The sequence below is a fragment of the Ambystoma mexicanum genome, chromosome 7q, assembly GCF_040938575.1.
Source record: "Ambystoma mexicanum isolate Mex_15411 chromosome 7q, UKY_AmexF1_1, whole genome shotgun sequence".
NCBI classification, from domain to species: domain Eukaryota; kingdom Metazoa; phylum Chordata; class Amphibia; order Caudata; family Ambystomatidae; genus Ambystoma; species Ambystoma mexicanum.
Genome location: NC_090941.1, coordinates 1169145150 through 1169162905, shown reverse-complemented (window position 1 = coordinate 1169162905; position 17756 = coordinate 1169145150).

Sequence of the window (17756 nt, the reverse complement as noted above, 5' to 3'; positions counted from 1 at the left end):
CTTGGCCACTGGATCTTTTCAGCGGACAAGTGCCATAGTGGGTGGTGTGTCACAGGCCACGCAGTCACGCTGTCTACACCAGGTCTTGAACATCATCACTGCACGGCCATCAGTCCGCAGGCACATATATCTCCCCAGGACTCGTGCAGAAAGGCGGGCGTGCATCCAGGAATTCTATGGTGTGGCTCAATTCCCCAAAGTGCTTGGTGCAATTGACTGCACCCATGTGGCTCTACATCCCCCCAGGGCAACAGAGCACATCTACAGAAACCGCAAGCACTGGCATTCCATCAACGTGCAAGTTGTATGCAATGCCAAGGGAATCATCACATCAGTATATGCCAACTATCCCGGGTCCACCCACGACAGCTTAATCTACAGAATGTCTACCCTAAGCCGGGACCTAGAGGCTGGCCGGCATGGAGATACATGGCTGCTTGGTGAGCATGAATGCCACTGCACATGCATGCATGTCAGATACAGGGTCATGTCACAACACCACTAATGATACCCATCACCACCTCCGCAGGGGACAGTGCCTACCCTATCAGCCCCCCCATGATGACCCCAATCCGGAACCCCACCACGCCACCCGAGGTAAGGTACAACACAGCCCACATTGCAACACGGGGCATAGTGGAGCGCACATTCGGAGTGCTGAAGTCACGCTTTCGCTCCCTTGACCGTTCTGGCGGGCAGCTGTTATATGCTCCCCCACTAGTGTGCAGGATCATAGTGGCAGCATGTGTCCTGCACAACGTTGCAACACGCCGGGGCCTGCCCGTGGACATGGTGGTGCCCCCACATCCACAACCACATGCACGCCCGCTGCGCATGGGAGGGGAAAGGGCACGGGGGAGGCAGCCCGTACGCAACTTGTGGCCAACTTCTTCACCTAGGAATCACAGTGCTGGCTAGTGCACACTGCTCTGGCACATACCATCTGACGATCAATGATGACACTACCTGACAATGTCACAAAATTACTTGACAATAAACTGTCAGAAACACATCAGCCTGAGATTGTTAACATGGAAGTGTCACTATGTGTGCACCCCTACCTACACATACAACAGCAATGCATAACTGCGAAAAGACACAACTCCATTCATCAAATATGCATTGGCACAGGCGAATTGCTACATGACAACATTGCCATGTCACCCAATCCCTTCACAGTCCCGCCACAGAGGACACCATGTCATGGTATGTGAGAGCAAACAAACTGACCCTCACAACATGACACCGGTGTCACAAATTGCAGTGCCCCAAATGGAACATAGCCGCACTTGAACAGCTAACCTTGATGGAGGCACTACTACACACCTGTGTAAGAGTCATTTCAATCAAATTACACACCAACCCACCCTGAAGCCCACCCAAACAAGACACAATGCATGTAATCAATGGTAGTCTCAATACCTGATTGTGCTGGTATGTCCTCACCGTCCAGATGTACAGTGATGGCGCCACGCAAAAGTGTCACTGCACATCTACCGACATGTAGTCTGACTCCAGAGAGTATGCCCGTGTGAAGAACTGTGTGAAATACCTGCAAAACATGAGTAACATATGTAAGTTGAGGCACATATCAAACCATCATGCATAGTTAGGTGCAACAACAATGTACACTATGAATGTCTACACAGTATTGACTATGGACTGCCCAACAGCTCATGGGAGTCCAATGTCACCGTGTAATTTGCTGTCACTTGGGCACACCCTTTGCAAGCCCATGGAAACGGAAGCAGGAGGGGTGTGGATGTCAGGTACCCAAGCATCGAAACCAAACTCAGGACAAGCCTGCATGTGCCCAGCCACAATACAGTGTATGCCCAGGTACCCACACAAGGCAACACACTTGAAAAAGAAAAATATGATAAGAAAAAATGGCCATGAAAGGACCGGCGGGGGGGGGGGGCACCTATGAGGTCCGAGGACAGGATGCACGCCACAATCCACCTGTGTGGATCATGGGAAAAAAAAACACCCCATAGGCTCGTGGTGGCCCACACGGCTACTCTGTTGTGGGAGATGAGTCGCTATCGCTCTGGCCAGACCCTGCAGCTGACTCAGGAGGTGGGGGAGCTGTCTCAGAAGATGGTGTGACAATGGGAGGCAGCCCACGCAAAGCCCGAGTTTGCTCCTCCATGGCTGCAAGCAGGCGGGTCTGGTAGTTCTGGTTCTGGGTTATAATCATGCGGAGGTCCCCATGCAGTAACTTCCGGGATGACCTGACCTCCGCACGAGTTGCCTGCATCTCGGCCGAGAGCGTCCGTGTCAGACGCTCCAGCTGCTCCTCTGTCCTTCTATGGGATGAAGCCTCAAGCTCTGACAGGGTCGACCTGAGGTGATGGAATTCTTCCCTCAGGCCTTCCCTGTGGCGCTGGGACTCCATGGAAAGTGATTCCCGCAGAGTCGCCAGTGCCGCCCGCCTGTCCATGTTGGACGCCAACATGTCCTCCCTGTGTGCCTGGCAGATGGACTCTGTAGCCTGCTCCAGTCGCTCCATCAGCCTTTCTGGGGGGACAATGGAAGTGGCCACCCTATCCATGGCCTGTGCAATCATCTCGGATGATGCTGCCTGTTGGGTGGCCATACCGTAGATGGATTGCTCCCAAGCGGTATTGCCAGGTGGCATACGGCCACCACGTTGGCGGGCACCACACCTGCCTGGGGCAAGGCGGACTGCGCCTTGCTGTGCCGGCAAAGCCTCAGGCTGCAGGACTGCATTCCCTCTCTGATCTGCAGCCCCAGGAACAGGATCAGAGATTGTGTGGTGTGGCCCTGCATCCGTAACCACCGGAGGCTGAGCTGCCGACACTGACATCCCCATTGAGGGCAATAACCCGGCTGCAGGTGGGTCGGACAGAGGAGATTCTCTCCCAAGAACACTCACCTGCGACTGCACATAGGTGTCATCCTCCGAGTCTACACCTGAATACTGCTCGGGGGAGGAACCCCCAGAGACACCCCTCGACAGCACGACCTGCAGCACTTGTGGGTTTTCACCCACAAACACACCACGTCCCTCACTTGTGGAAGGTCGGCCCGGGTTGCCCTCCTGGGACGGCTCCACCACCACATCCCCAGCATCAACAAGTGCTTTGTCCCCTGCAAAGACATGAAAGAGAGAAATGGAAACAGGCATTAGCACCATGGCATACAACAAGGGCTGATGAACAACAGAGGCAGTAGTTCAATGACACATGTCCCACATGACTGGGAAACCTCCTATGCATTCACCATCACTGGGTCTGGAGGGGAGGCTCAGGGCACACAATGATGACACAGAGAATGGAGAGCAACGCCTGCTCCCCATGCTGCCTAGCACTGGCATCACACATTGGCCGGTGATTGCCATGTCAAATGCACATGCCATCACACACATGGCATGTGACATAGCCACCAAGTGAAGAGGGAGAGGAGGGCAACTAATTTGGATTTTGGCCACTCTGGTCCTGACATTGCTTCATCACATCAAGAAGTTAACATGTTGGACATGGATCTGCTAGTCCCAATTGGCCACGATGCACAGTGCCTTGTCAACATTAACAAAATTCAGTAAACAATGAGATTCCACCTCCCCATCACCTGTAATGGATTCATATAGCATTCATGAAGCACCTGTACAGAAATGTATGAAGGTACAGCGGAGCACTGAGGGGTGGTGGGGCAGAAGGGGATGCCATTCAACAATCCTACTGGTGCTGGTGTCATTCATGTCACGCAAGTGCAGAGGTGGGTGGCACAATGAAGTGCAAGGGGAAGTGGCGGCTGGAAGTGCTGTACAAGGTAAGTAGGACTTCACGTCGAGGGCAGATGGTGGTAGGCGCAGACAAGTGTTGGGGGGGTGGCCTATAGGGGTACAGAGACAGTCATGCAGTGCTGTGGGCTCGGAGGGGACAGGGGAGGTACACACTGCATCTGGCTCGGCAAGGTCCTTGCAGATTTCAATGTGTCCTGCAGAGTTGTCAGATGCCGCAGATATGTGCCCTTGGATTGGGGCTCTCATCTTGGTGAGAAGGGTGAGATGCTATTGCCTTTGAAGCAGGCGGCAGGCCAGTTTGCCAGAGGATGAGCATGATGCAGGCCATTTCCTCTCTGCCACCCGGCACCTGTGGTCTGGGTTCACAAGATCCGAGTCATGCAAGGAGTCAGCATTGGCATGGGGCTTCAGACAGGTGGTCATGACCGTGGCAAAGACATCCAGTGTACCTGACATAGAGTGGAGCATGGAGTGGGCCCTGTCAGGATGGGAGTGAGCCTAAGGGGGAGCTGGATGGGGGGGAGATTTTGGCAGCATAAGCCTCAACTGACACACACTTCATGGGTTGGAATACCAAGAAGGTGTGTGACAGTGGTGAGGGTGGCTTTGCCTGTGGGGTGGTGAGGGTGAGGTGGGAGGAGAGGAGAAAGTGATCACTCCAGGAGAGAGGAGTGCAGAGAGGGATGGAGAGGGGAAGGTCAGATGAGATCAGAGCATCAAGAGTGTGCCCTGCAGAATGAGTAGGGACAGACGGGAGTTTAGAGGGTGATAGGGAGTTGCTGAGGTCACGGAAAAGTCACGTGGGGGGGACAACAAGCATGCAGGTGGATGCGTACATCACCAAGGAAGAGGATTTCAGTGTCTGGGGACATGAGTGAGGAGGAGAGGTGAGGACACTCAGAAAGGAAGTAGTACATTTGACCAGTTTTCCGATACACAGTACGCACAGTTTGTGAATGTCGAGGTGTCACACAAGCCATTCCAGAGGGGAGTAGGTCTACGTAGGAGTGACAGTGGCAGGAATACCCTCAGGGAAGGCAAGGGCACACCCCCCCCTGCACAGTAGTGCCGGGCCAAGGAGAGGATCTCCTGAACGTCAGGTAGGAGTGTGTCAAAGATGCAGACAGAGCTGGCCGTCAGACATGTTTCCATGAGACCAAGGATGTCAAGGTGCATTACCTCATGTAAGTGACATATATCGGAGGAATGCCTGATGCAGCGGCAGAGTAAGGAGTGTAAATGTGGAGGAGGTTGACAGCCTTGTAGGACTTACGGGGAGTGCTACAGATCAGAGGTGCAGCATGTGTAGGAGTTGGAGTGGGAGGCGGAGAAGGATCATGGGAGGGTGCAGGGAGGCAGTGCAGGATAGATGAGGAGAGAGGAGGGGGGACAGCAGGAGAGGAAAGGAAGTTGATGAGATGTGGGTAGCATTTGTCAAGGAGAATAAGGTTGGCCTGAGGGCCTTGGACTGAGATGCTCCCATTACCATACACATCAATTGTGGCCTCTGAGGATTGGAAGGAGGCCAAGAGTACACCCGAACGGGTCACACCATTGATGGTGGAAGAGGAGCAAGGAGAGAGGACTGGGACCATGTGAAGGGTCCATGGGACAGGCAAAGGCATGTATGAGCAGATGTCAGTGAGAGTTAACCTTGAGTAGGCTCAGATGTACTTGTCAGCAATAGGGTGGGTCGCATTGGAGGGCAGGGTGCCCTCATTTGACTGTTTGCAAGCAGGTGTCGTGAGTAGGGCAGGATGGTCTGAACAGTAGAAGTCAGGGAAGATAGACCATGAAGAGCAGCATGGAGTGTGAGGGAATGGGGCTTGAAACCAGACGGAACAAGAGCACACAGGTAGGAGGTGGGTGTCAAGGCAAATTCCACAGTATGACAGCATGTTGAGTGCCATGTATATACAGAGGACGCATTAGCATGTGGTATCATTGCATGTCAGGCATGTGACGATGGAACTTGAATGGCTGGGGGAAAGTGTAGGAATGGTATGTAAGACATAAGATGAATAGACAGGGGAGAATGAGCAACAATGTCGTGACAAAATGACAATTCAAGGGGAACTTCCATGGTGTAGGGCCATATGTGCACTGTTGGCAGTAGGGATAGTGCAGTGGGCACATGGTGTTGCACTGAACATACTGGATGAGGCACATGGGTGACACTATCAACTCTGCCACACACCCCCTTGACAGGCACCCAACATGAAGGCTTCGCACACACACCATGCACATGGATATAACACGCATGCATGTGCACTCACCGGATGATGCCTCGTAATCAGGGAGATCTCCCACACCTTGGAGTTGTCCCTCGGTGACGTAGGATCCAGCTACGGACTCGTGTGGTGTGAGTTCTATTTCCTGTGCTGGGGACCCACCTCCAGTCACCAAGGTTGCGGCATGACTTGAGGCCAGCTTATCCTTTGCCCTGCGCTTAAGGTCATTCCAGCGCTTCTGGCAATCACTAGCTGTGCGCCTCACTACTCCAAGGGCACTTATTTTGTCAGCAATGGTCTGCCAGTGTGCCTGGCGTCTGGCATGTGTGGTCTTGGACCCTGCAACGATGACCATTTCCCTATCATGGTCTGACACATACTGAACAAGTGCATTCAGTTCGGCGTCTGTGAAGCTGGGCTTCCTTGATGGGCCGGACTGTGCAGCCGTGCCTGGGGCATCAGCCTGTGCCGGACGTGCACTCTTCCTCTTCCGCTTGGAAGGGGGTGGGGATCCAGAGTGTCCTACGCCGCTGTGGACACTAGGGGCAGGAGCCGTGGTGGACTCAGTACTGGGTGTGTGGGATTGCACACTCAGCATGGGAGTAGGTGCAGGCATTGGGGGTAGAGGGATAGGGTCAGGCCTGATCTGAGGTGCATGAACTAGGACCGACACAGTCTTGGCAGGGTGTATGAGAGGTGGGGTGGATGGAGCCACACCCTGCCCACGGGGGGCAGCTGATGACCTATCTGGCATAGATGCGCGTGTCCTGATGACACCAATGTGCACCGGTGCACGTGCAGTGGACCTGCTGACCTGGATGTCAGCGATGGAGTCACCCTCGGACAGGTCTGGTGCCACAATGGGCTGGTCCAACAAGGGCTGAGGGCTGATCAGGGTTGGTATCAGCCACATGACCCTCAACCTGGGGGGGGGGGGCATGGGTGTCCCTGACTGGTCCTCCAGACTGGGGGGGACAGGGGAACCCTGCAAGTCACAACCACGTCCCCTAGTGGATCCTCCACGGCCACCACGTGTGGCTCGGCCACCTTTGCCACCCTTACGGCTTGCACGCCTCCCAACCATGGCACTGATGTTATTGTGCGTATGGGAGTCGGTGTGCACAATTGTCCTGGGCAATTGGGTGTCAAAGGGGTTGGGTACCAGATGGTATTCGTACCCTAGTGCAGTGGCAAGGCTATATGACACCCCTGGGGAAAGATGACGGGTCACGCAACGCACAGGCACCCCAAAAAAGTTAAGGAACGTGCACGATACCCCTCCTAGACCACGTGTGCGGATAAAAAAACCCTGCACTACGCTGTGGCATCCAGTAACACAAGAATGAACGTATGCGTGTCACACGCAGCCTAGATTGACCTCTGAAGAGGTACGTGACACACGGGGCAAGCACAGATGATAGATGCGTGCGCAACTCACCGTCTGCCAGGGAGAAATGTGTCAAAAAGACGCGCGTGTGCGCGTTGGCAACACCCCCGCCAAAAGAAGAATGGTACGCTGTCTGAGGAGACAGGACAACAGTAGAAGGGAACGCTGTGTGAGGAAACAGGCCCAGGAAAAAGAGCAAAAGAGAAAAAGCTGTCAGAGGTAACAGGGAGTACGACCTTTGAACGCCGTGAAGTAAATCGCGTGTCAACTGACAAGAAGTACAGAATACACCAACTCGCTCTCCACGAAAAGCACGTACAAGGAAATGGCGTTCGACATGTACCTTTTATGCAGGCCCACAGGTCCTGCGTCACTTCCGCGTGTAGGCGCTGAAGGGCCAGCCTCCAATCACATGCATTGACACTGGCTTGTATTTCTTTCACGCGGGATGGGAAACGGGCGTGCGTTATAGACGCGCTTACGCGCCTGGCCCTTTGGACCAATGAGATCGCGTACGCGTGCTGACGCGCTCGCGCGGGAGGTTTATTTTTTCACGCGGGTTGGGAAACGGCCGTGCGTTATGGACGCGCTTACGCGCCTGGCCCTTTGGACCAATGAGATCGCGTACGCGTGCTGACGCGCTCGCGCGGGAGGTTTATTTTTTCACGCGGGTTGGGAAACGGCCGTGCGTTATAGACGCGCTTACGCGCCTGGCCCTTTGGACAATGAAATCGCGTACGCGTGCTGACGTGCTTACGCGGCCTTTCCTCGGATTCCACGCAGACGTGCATGATTTTCACGTGCCAATTCACTCCGTATCAAGCTGGCCACGCGTTCACACACGGAAGACCACGCTCCTGCCCCGAAGGCCGGAATCCTGCCCCCCAGAGCCCCGAGCATGCTCCCACCTGCCATCTGCTGCTGCCTGACTGCCTGCTGCCCACGTGCCCTGCTGTTTGCTGCCTGCACATCATCCAGGGGTGCAGTTGCTGTGACCACCCCTGCTGGAACCAAAGACTCCCGACAGCCGTACCATCACTCCACAGCCCAGCCCCAGGACCCAGTTGCCCACCCACTCCTGCCTCTGGGGTTGCCATGTCAGGGAGCACAACATCTGGCACGACTGGCAACCCCCGGCCAGGGAGGCAGAGGGGCACCAGCTTCAGTGCCACCGAAGTTGGTGTCCTGGTGGAGCGAGTCCTGGGGCAGTTTGATGCCCTCTACGGACGGATGCGCCTCGACAAGGAAGGACGGACCAGGATCTGGACGGACATTGTGACTGCCATCAACGCGGAGGGGGTGGCAGTCCGAGAATTCCATCAAGTCAAGAAGCGCTGGGAGGACTACAGGTCCAGGACCCTGAACAAGGCCCGGCGCCTCGTGAAGGCAGTGGATGCCAAGGGGCGGCGGGGCCACTTGTCGCAAGATCAACTTCGGGTCCTGGAACGCATATCCCCAGCGCTCCATGTCCAGGTCCTTGGGAGGCAGACCCGTCTGGAGTCGAGCGGTGAGTGTACATGCATACTGATTGTAAGCTGTGTGTGTGGTGGTGTGCCAGGAGTGTGCATGTTGCACATGTCTTTGTGTGGCCATGTATAAATGTGTGTGTGCAGGGCTGTGAGACAAGCACATGTGTGCCTGTGATGTGTGAGACAAGGATGGTGCATGTGTGTGTGTGTGTGCTTGCAGTGCAAATGCTTGTGTGTGGGCACATGTGTTTGACTGTGCATGTGAGTTGGCATGCTTGTGGTGTGACACATGGATGTTGATTCCAGGTGCATTAGTCTGCAGCGTGTGCGTGTGTGTAGTTGTGAAGGGTGCAACAGTGTTGCAACATGGATGCAGGTGACACTGTCATGTTGGAGAGTGAATTGCAAATGTGACATGGATGTTCATCTCATGACTGACAGTTTGCGGAGCGGTACACATGCTTGGATGTGTGCTTTGCATGTGTGCATGTGTATTTGAGTCCGTGTGTATCATGTGATGTGTGGCTCACCTTTGTCTGCTCATGCTGCTGTATGTGAATGTATGTAGCGGGCTGTAGCAATATGGCTGTTGAATGACTCATGTGTGTGCGTTGAGGAGACAAGTGTGTTGGGGATTGTGATGCCAGGTCTGGAGTATGACAATGCCACTCTTGTACAACTGTTATGTGTGTGAGTCAATTGTACAGTGTCCTGATGCCTGTCTCCTGTCTCTCCCTGCCTGCAGCGTCATCTGATGTGGAGGGCGGAGAAGGTGCTGTGGAGCACAGCGGCAGGGATGCCACCGCCAGCCGGAGACGCAAGGCCCGGCTCCCCTCCCCTGTTGTCATCTCGTCGGGGAGTGAGGAGTCCGGTGCTGTGTCCCAGGTCGCAGCTGCCAAGGGGAGGTCCAGGAGGCGCAGGAGGAAGTTGGACTCCTCGGCAGCAGAAGGGGCAGCTGAGACCCCACAGGGTTCCGCGGCGGAAGATGGCAGGGAGTCATCCAGGTTGGTGGTGGGTTTGGTGGAGGAGGAGGCCGTGCAAGGGACTGAGATGGGGTCTGGAGGTGGGCATTCCACTGGTGCTAGTGGTGCAGCACAGGGGCAGGGACAGGAGGCAGCACAGGCCGCCGCGGAGGTGCCTGTGTGTAATCCTGTCCCCGGTCCTGTGTCTGCATCATCTTGCACCAGCAGGGTTGCCCACGTCCGGACCCATTCTCAGGGAGACCAGGCTGTATTCCTCCATACACTGGGCCTTGTTCCGACCCCCTCCTCACCTGAACCCCCTATGCGCCAGTCGTCCTCCGTGCCATCTTCCTACCCACCTGTCACCTGGGTGCCCTGTGGAGCTGCCTCTGACGATGGGGCCAGGCTGGTGGAGGACACATCCCTGCCCCAGTCGGGAGTCGTGAGTCCAGCAGGGGTGGCCACCGCAACAACAGCACCCCAAACAATGGAGGATGTGCAGGCAGCAGGTGTCAGGGCACCGGCACCAGCACGTCAGCAGCAGGAGGAAGAAGGTGGGAGCCTTGATGGCTCGGGGCCATCACCATCAGAGGGGCAGGCATCGGCCGGAGGGCAGGAGGACCCTGGACGTCAAGTGGCTTCCGTGTGGCAGCGGTTGGGCCATGCCATAGAGGTGGAGCGGCGGCGGGCGGAAGAGGCGCGGCTCGCTATAGTCAGGGCGGAGAACTCCATGCGGAGGGCCCTGATGCGGGCCGAGTGCCTTGAGGCCATCCGCAGGGAGTTGGAGGTGGGTACATCGGCGTCCCTGCGGACCCTCGGGGCTGTGGAACGGGGCCGCCTCCGGGACATCGAGCGGGAGTTCGATGATGCCCTGGCCCGGAACAACAATCAGTGAGCCGCAGGACTTGCCCGCCGCCTTTGTATATAGTTCTGTAGTTTAGTTGTAGTTAGGTTTCCTTTGTTTGAATGTTATTATCTGGTTGCCAAAGGACAATGCACCACATTTTTGTATATAGACATTTTCTTAGTTGGTGTAAATAGTTAGGTTTCATTTATTAGGGCTCATGGACCCGGATCATCATGTTGATAGTTTGAGGGATGTTGATATTAGTTTCAATTTTTCACATGAGGCAATGTGTTTCTTCTTTCATTTGTACTTGGATTTAATTTTGGACTTTGACTTTGGACCCCTATTTTACTTTATTTTTGTTAATTAGTGTTCCTGATTTTTTTGGTTGTACTTTTTTATTATTTAGTTCGCATTGCATGTTTATTGTTATTTTTTATTTTTACCATCCTTGTTTATTTTTAATACATTTTCATTTGATCCTTCAATGTGTTGTATCATCTCATTGCTTTCATGCATGACATGTGGGGTGTTTGGACAATCACTTGCAACATCTGTGTGTGACAGACATGTGTTCATTCATATGATTTACATTGGCTGTGTCACATGTCATTGTGTTTGATCTGTGGGTGGATGGGATAGTTGTTTGGGAATTCTTGCAGGGCAGACTGTCCATTACGGTCATGATTGTGTGGGGTTGTGACCCAGGTGAAGGTGGACATGGATGGTACATGGGTGGGGGCCTGCTGGAAGGTGCCCCTGACTGCTGGGGGGTGGGGGTGGTGGTAGACATGGGTGGGGGGTGGGGGCCTGCTGGAAGGTGCCCCTGACTGCTGGGGGGTGGGGGTGGTGGTAGACATGGGTGGGGGCCTGCTGGAAGGTGCCCCTGACTTGTGTCGGGGCAACCTGCTTCCAGCACAGCCACTCTGCAAACTAAAGTGAGCATGGACACAGCACGGCGCTGCCACCTGCTGCTTTCTTTCCCCGGGCGGCTCTGCAGCCCTGGCGCCTTCTGAGCCTGCAGGTTGAGCTGTAAAGCTCTGACTCCTGGCTTAATTCAAATGCTAATGCTTTGTTCCTGGGGACGTGATGGTCATGTTTGCAGTTAAGAAACGTGACCATCCCCTCTTAAGGACAAACCATTTGCATTTCAATTAAGCCAGGAATTAAGAGCCATTAAAAACATTTCAATTAAACAAGGGGCGGGACTAAATTGAATGTTGTTGTGCATGCAGCTTCTAAGCAGACTCTGGAGATCAGTGTCTCGGGCTCTGTTGCTGTGTAGATGCATAGCTCTCAACCATTTGTGTCACAAAGGCGGGTGAAAACACCCGTTTTTATTTTTGGCGGGTGAGAGGCCCATTGAAATGAATGGGCATGCAGGAGGCTTGGCGGGTGAGGCAGCTGTTTAGAAGGCGGGTGACACCCGCCAAAAGCGTGTGAGTTGAGAGCTATGGTAGATGTGTGCATGCAGCTTCTAAGCAGACTCTGGAGAGCAGTGTCTCGGGCTCTGTTGCTGTGTAGCTGTGTGCATGCAGCTTCTAAGCAGACTCTGGAGAGCAGTGTCTCGGGCTCTGTTGCTGTGTAGATGTGTGCATGCAGCTTCTAAGCAGACTCTGGAGAGCAATGTCTCGGCTCTGTTGCTGTGTAGATGTGTGCATGCAGCTTGTAAGCAGGTCCCGGTGAGCAGTGTCTCTGCTCTGGGCTTGTGCTGCTGTGTACATACTGTGATGTCACGTGTCCCGAAAACAGGGTCACGTGGCATGGCACCGCCGGAAGTCAAAAATAAAGGTATCACCGGAACTGGCGTCTAAACGCCAGTCCGGGTTTATGCACCTACAGAAGTAGTCGTGTAGATTATTGCTGCGCCGCCCCCGCGCATCGCGTCTCACAACAGGCCTCGCGCGCAGGCCGCACCTCCCAGCTGGCCTCCCTGCAGGGGCCTGCAGGTTGACATCACACATACTGCTCCTAAGCTGCCCTGGAGAGCAGTGTCTCAGACTCTGGGTTGCTAGCTATGTACATGCTATCACTGAGTAGGCCCGAAGTACAGTGCCTCAGGCTCTGGGCTTGATCTGCTGTGTACATACTGCTCCAAAACTGCCCTGGGGAGCAGTGTCTCAGGCTTTGGGCTTGTGCAGTGCATCAGAAGGTGGTGGCCGTGAATATGCAGGTGTCTGAATCTCGAGTCTGATGACTGACCCTCACATTTTGATCAGTTAAAGCCGGAAATTGATATTACTGCAGCAGTGACATCAGTTCTGAGAGTTGGGGGCCCCGCATCCTCTGATCAGGTGAGTGAGGGGTGTGCAGGAGTGTGCTGTGTGCGATGAGGGGATGTTGCCCTTCCTGAATGTGTGTTTCGTGTCAGGGGGCACATTTGGGGGGCTCTGGGTGCAGAACAATTCGTAGGATTAGAAAGGAAGCCCAGTGCTCAGAAATAGCGCCCACATTAGCAGTCATAGGTCGAGCGCCTGTAAGTGGTAGTGGGTGAACCCCAATTCCTACTGCATGTGTCCCTTTCTCAGGACATGGGTCACGTGCACATTCAGTGGCTGCCCAAGTCACGTGTGATGTTCCAGTATCACTGCAGCAAGACATGTGCTCCACCACTAGCACCGTTAACACAAGGGGCAGAAGGGGCAAGCAGGACCCGGGTGCTCTCTCGTTACTGCCCCAGTGGCTGCCCTATCGTCTGGGCTTTAAGTGGGCCAGTCCTACCCGGCCCTCAGTACCTGCACTTCTTATTTTTGAGCATGGGAGTACCCGCACTTCTCAACGCCTGAAAGAGAGTACCGGTACTCAACTATCCTGCAAGGTGAAAATGAAAGCCCTTCATTTCACTTTATCACAACTTAAAGGACTGAGGTTCTGCAGCCTTTGCTGGGGAAATCAGTACCCTCTGCCGCCTCCTCTCTCCAAAACCCGCAGTGCCCATAATGTCTCCCACCCTGCGGAACAAAAGGAGAGTCAAACATGCATCCAATGTGTTCTCAGCACAATAGGAGCGGAGCGCTGCGCCCTTAATGCCTCCTTCAGGACCTACCCTGCGGAACAAAAGGAGAGTCAAGCATGCATCCACTGTGCTCTCAGCACACTAGGAGCAGGGCGCTGTACATGCATCCACTGTGCTCTCAGCACCAGGCGCGGGCCAGTGATTCCCTAAGTGGGCTTCACCTGGTACCATTGGTGTCCTTTCATGGAGCAGGGATTGAATCCACCCCGTGGAGAACACTTCCCCTTTTTTTCACAAAATCAATGAAAAACCCATTTATTTTATTCATGTTCACTGGCCCACTGGTTAATCTACCCCCAGCGCCTAGATGCCTCCAGGGCCATTTATTTATTTATTTAATGAATGTATAGAGCGCCTTTCGCCCAAGGCGCTGAACAGAATACATAAAAAACAGTACAATCTCAAGCACATGTAAACATGGGCAAAACCAGAAGAGAGAAAGCAGACAGAATTTACCAGCAACCAAAGATAAAAGGTGAGCTTTTGGATTTGGTTGAAACATACAAGGAGACGTAGCAGAGCGAAGTGAGAGGGGAAGAGAGTTCCAATGTTTAGGATCTAGAAGAGCAAAGGAACAGAAATGAGAGGAGCACGGGGGGGGGTTTGGGGACAGTTGAGAGAAATTAATTCTGTGATCTGAGAGAGCGAGAAGGAACATAGAACGAGACTAACGAAGAAAGAGCAGGGGGTACATGTCAAGACAATTGAGAGGAAGTGGCAAAGAAGGAAGCAGTGAAATAGAAAGTAAAGAAGATGTAATTGAAGACCGAGCAGATATAGAAAAAGGAGACAAATAACATCGAAGGGGAAGGAGATGTGAGGCGGGGAGTCCAAGCAAGAGAGATGAGCGAGAAAAGACAAGAGAAAAAAGAAGATGTTTCGTAGCATAAAAAGAGAGGGGCATAACGGCAAGAATGAGCACTAGAAGAGATGTGAAGTGAGAACAAAAGAGAAGGATTAAAAGTAATGCCCAAGTTATGTGAAAATGGTGAAATAGAAAGAGAAGGTGGAGGAAAAGTGTAAGTGAGCCATGGTATCACAAGCATGACACTGACACAAGAGTTACACGTTTCAAAACCTTTATTCAATTATTGGGGTTTGTAAAAACTACTGCTTTGCCCTATAGTTACGCTTGGAGTAGTCTCCACCATCAAATAATAAAGAAAACACAGTCCCAGTCAGTCTTTGTCAAATTAAAATGGCCTATACTAACAAAACCTGATGCCTGCCCCATCTCTTATCCAAAAAGTGTGTAATGGGCAATGTGTATGCAAAGGAAAGTCAGTGTTATAACATAAAATATCACAGTGGCTGTGTCAGCTCTCCTCCCCACGTTGGACAGCACAGAGCCAGGCGGCCCCGTAGACAGGATGACTCGGGTTATCAAAACAAAGGCAGTTCAAAGCGTGGTGAGTGGCCCGCTTGGCCTTCCACATTAAAGTCTCTTATTCCAGTTTTCCAAAGGTTCTTTCACAATTCAACAAAAGTTCACGTTGCTCTCACTTGGTCGGGTTCAGAGCTCTTAACACAGAAGAACCCGATTCAACGTCATGTAGGTCTCCCTCAGTCGGACCTCGCAATCACAGCACTTGCAGGGGTTCCCTTCCCCAACATGTATTCACATTCGTTAGGGGTTCCGTTCCCCTAACTTATTTCATATTCCAGGTCCCCCTCGCTCAGGCTCGGATCTCTCACTGATGTCGAAGTCTTTCAACTGTACAAGGCTTTTTCCATAGACCTCCACAGGACCACTTCAATTTTCACTTTCTCTCCCTTATGATATTTGTCAAAGTGTTTCCTGGTCTCGGTAGTTCCATAACACAATCAGAAAAGTTTGAAGAAATCTGTCTCTCAAAGTATTCACCTTTTAACTTCCCCAATAGGGTTAATCTCTACCCTGCAGATTTCAGAGTTTGTTCACTTTGTCGCTTTTTAACAAGACATCAAAACATTTTTTAGAGACTTTCGAGTGGGCTACTTCCTTTCGCCGGACCACTCTGCTACTCTGTATCACTGGCCTCCCAGTTATCAGAATCTATTTCATTACTGATTTGCTTTCTTTCGTGTCTCATCAGCATGCGTGCAACCTTCAATTGTAAGATATACTGTTGCGGCGTCAGTCTTTCCTTGACACAAACCGGCCTTTCATGTCTTTCACTAACTGGTTCTGTGCATTCCTTTCTTTTCTCTGCAGCTTTGATTCATGCGTCAAGGTTGATACCACAGCCTCACCTTCCCAACTCTGCCATTCACACAGGAGGGTCGCTGGCGTCCTTGAAACAGAAAGCAGGCTTCTTCTTGTCTGGGATTTGGCTTTCTCTGCGTATCCGTCATGGTTTCCTGGAGGCAACAACCTCCTGCTGGGATCTACCGGGTCTCTCTATCCCTCGCTCTAGTCCCTCGATCGGTAGTCCTGCTCCATTGGGTTTGCCCTTGCCCCAGAAGATCTTCTCTTTCCAGTGTCTCACCTTGCTCAGTGTGTTCTATGTTCCGCCTCTTATCTGTGTGCGGGGAGCTAATGGGTATCCGATTTATGTGATTACGGTCTAGTGCCTGACATTGCCTGACCTGATTAACGGGACATGTCCAATGAGATATGTAAGGGTTAGCCTCTTTACTCTCAGTCGTTCTCTTCCTCAGCCCAGTGTTTGTGTAGAAAGGGGGGTTAATGGAACATTGGAGAATCCTGAAAAATAGGATGGGATATCGGCACGGGAAAGGGGGGAATACCTCCTCTCACCATCGGTTGTCTCACCCGCACTCCCCAAAGATCCCTCATCCAGGTGACCTCCCCAACTGGTCCACCCCCAGGGTCTGGATCCAAAGGCGATGGCCGTGTCCTGGCCCCCCGAGAGAGAGATCCGTTGGGACCAGCAAGTGAGACACCATGGTTTCTGACAAAAGAGAGAGGTGGTGCCGGGACAATAGGGGGGAATAGTTTTTATTTTTTATTTATTTCATTTATCAGGTATTTATAATGCACCTATATAAAATGGGTCTCATTACGAGTTTGGCGCGCTGCCGGCACCCGGCAAACGGGAATTACCGGGGTATTCCGGCCTTGCCAGACCCGGTAAATCCCCGTTGCCGGGTGCTGGTAAGTGTCAGTCCCCATTCCCATTGATCCCAGGAGGGCAGATCTGTACCATGCCTGGGTTTGAAGCCAGATTGACGCAGGCCTAGAAGATTGCTGTCTTCCAAGGGTCTTTCAGGGTCATTACGACCCAGGCGGTAAGTACGCCAACTTTACCACCATGGTGTAAACTACGCTTACACCATGGTGGATGGCGGATTTACCGCCCCATTCCAAGGTGAGTGGGGCGGTATATCCCCATTTCCCATTTACCCTTCCCCATTTTTGCCCCATAGGGCATAATGGGAGTGGGGAAGGTGCTTATTACCGCACCGTAAATTACGGTGCCGTAATTAGCACCAAGGCGGGTTAGCGCCATGGGTTTTAACGGCTGCTAAAAGCAGCCGTTAAAATTGGAATCAGGCGTTAAGGGTTAACGACAGCGTTAACCCTTAACGCCTGGGTCGTAATGAGGCCCTTTGAATTTGTAGGTAGGCCGCTCTATGTAGAATTTTTAGGAACAATGGGACTGTTGTTATAGGTCTGTAATTGGTGGGTATGTTTGTATCTAAATTAGGTTTTTGAGGAGAGCATAACCCAGGCCTCTTTAAGATTATTAGGCACTGAGCAGATTTTGAAGCAAGAGTTAATCAAAGCAGCAATGAAAGGAGCAAGATCTTTTGCTCATTCCTTAATGACTGAGCCCAGGGGATCATTGTGGCATCTACATCCCTGTGTGAAACAGCAATATACCCTGTCAGAAAATCGACAGGAAGCAATTGGAGAATGATTCAGGACTTGTGCCCCCTAAATGACGTGGTACAGCAAGAGTTTTCAGTCGTTCCAAATCCTGCGATCATTTTATGCAGCATCCATAAAGAAGCCACATATTTTACTGTATTGGATTTAAAAAACGTTTTTTTCTCGACTCCACTCCATCCGGAGTCGAAGTGCCTCACAGCATTTACACAGGGTCAGATGCGGTTCGAACATACGAGGTTA